At 32.5% G+C, this 2,414-nt stretch overlaps 1 protein-coding gene across 1 annotated transcript in view; it reads left to right on the top strand.

Annotated features, from left to right (window-relative positions):
* Positions 1–2,414, top strand: part of TATDN3 (TatD DNase domain containing 3) — a 30,266-nt gene that overhangs the window by 17,084 nt on the left and 10,768 nt on the right. The window lies entirely within an intron of this gene.

The raw sequence follows: 2,414 nt of genomic DNA, 5'->3' as shown, positions 1-2,414 counted from the left end.
GAGCTCTCTGCTATACGTCCACCCGATCCGCCATCTTGTTTGTTCTCCCATCATCACTCTTGTGGTTTCTATTTGCATTTCCTCAGTGGTTAATGACGTTAAGCATTTTTTCATGTGCTTGTTTACCATCTATAAGTCCATACTTCCTCTTTGGTGAATTTCCATTCAAATCATTTGCTTCTTTTTAAATTGGGTTGTTTTCTTATTATTAATTGAATTGGCAAAGTTCTTTTGATATTCTGAATACACATCCGTTTTATGTATTAGATTTGCAAATATTTTTTCAAGTGTTTGCAGAGAGCATACATTTGTTTGCAGAGAGCATACATTTTTAATTGTGAGGAACTTCAGTTTGTCTTTTTTTTTAAGGTTCTTTTGGTGTCATATCCAAGAAATCAGCCTAACCCAGAGTCACAAAATTTTTCTCATGTCTTTTTTACTAGAAGCTTTATAGATTTAGGTTTTACTTTTAGCTCTATGATTCTGTTTTACATATGATATGAGTAAGGATTCTTTTTCTTTTTTGACTCTAAGTGTCCAGTTACAGTACCATGTGTTGAAAACATTAATCTTTCCCCCTTCAGTTGCTTTGGCACTTTTTTGAAAATGAATTAACCATATTTTGGGGGTAGGGTGGATTATTTTTAACTTTTTATTCCATTCTATTGATGTGCATATATATCCTTATGCCAGTATCACAGTTTTACACAATATAATTTATTACAGGTTTATATTAAGTCTTGAAAACAGGTAGCATGTTTTCCTCCAATTTAGTTCTTCATTTTCCTAATTAATTTGGCTGAGTATTCTAGATCCATTGCTTTTTTCCATATAAATACTAGAATCAGCTTAATGAATTCTTTTTTTTAAAAAAGCCCCCTGGGATTATGATTGAAATTACATTAAATCTCTAGGTCAGTTTGCAAAGAATTTGCACAAGCATAGTATTATCTCTACATTTATTTAGATTTTTGTTATGTCTCATCAATTGTTTATAGTTTTTAACATGCAAATCTTACATATAATTGGTTAAATTTATTTCATATTAATGATGCTATTGCACATGGTACTGTCTTTTAAATTTCAGTTGCCAACTATTGTTGTTAAGTGACTTCAAGATGGTTCTGACTCACAGTAACACTGTCTAGGGTTTCTAAGAAGCAGCTGGTGGATTTTTAACCTCTTTACAGTTAGCAGTCCAATACTTATTCTACAGTATCACACCCTTCATTATTAGTATATAAAAATATGAATTTTTAAAATATATTAAACTTGATATCAAGTGGCTTTGATAAACTAATTTATTCTAGTAGGGTTTTTGTAGATCTGTCATATTATCAGGAGTCTCAGTGTGGTACAGAAAGATAAGCACTGGATTACTAACTGCAAGGTCAGCTGTTAAAACCTACCAACTACTCCTTGTAACCACTCTGTAGGGTCACAATGAGTCAGAACCGACTCATCGACACTGAACAACAACAATCATGTCACCAAGCATAAAACCAAATTTTGTTTTGTCTTTACAAAAGCGTTTTTATTTTATTTTGTTTTTCTTGCCTATTGTATAAATCACCAATACAATGTTACCTTTGGTTTCTGTGATTCTTTATAGATTTTTCTGTTTTCAATTTCACTGATTTCAGTTCTTTATTATTTTATAGTAAAGATATTTGATTATCCTTCATCCTTGTGCTTGTTTAAAATTTTATTTAATTTTGTCTTTGTTTCTCATATTTTAAACTTACCAACTATTTTTTTTTTTTTTCCAAGAAGCAGAAATTGGTGAAACAGTTACCTTTAACTTCTATTTGCTTAGAAACAGATTCACCTGCACTTGGACCAGAAAAACAGGTAAATTATATTCCCCATGGCTACATTATTTAGATCATATCTCTAATTTGACCTATTTCCAATTTAGCTGGGGTTTTTTTTCATTATATTGTAAATACAATGGAAACCTATTTTAATGCTACACTGAAGGATTACGTTAACTGTATTTCAAGTCTTTTTCAACATAGTTGGTATTCTTCAGAAAATATACTTAATATGGAGCATTAAATTTCTGATTTATGTAACAGTGACAGTCAGATCTGTGGTGGTGTTGTTGTCAGGTGCCTTTGAATTGATTCCGACTTACAGTGACCCTGTGCACAACAGAATGAAATACTACCAAGTCATGTACCATCTTCACAACTCTTGTTACATTTGAGCCCATTGATGCTACCTCTGTGCCATTTTATCTTGTTGGGTGGCTTCCTCTTTTTTGTTGACCCTCCATGTTATCATGCACGATGCCCTTCTCCCGGGACTGATAACATGTCCTAAATTGGATTGATGAAGTCTTACTGTTCGGGCTTCTGAGGAGCACTCCCGCTATATTTCTTCCAACACAAACCTGTTTGTTCTTCTTACAG

Source organism: Chrysochloris asiatica, unplaced genomic scaffold, assembly GCF_000296735.1.
Source record: "Chrysochloris asiatica unplaced genomic scaffold, ChrAsi1.0 scaffold00009, whole genome shotgun sequence".
NCBI lineage: Eukaryota > Metazoa > Chordata > Mammalia > Afrosoricida > Chrysochloridae > Chrysochloris > Chrysochloris asiatica.
This window is presented reverse-complemented; position numbering and strand designations above follow the sequence as displayed.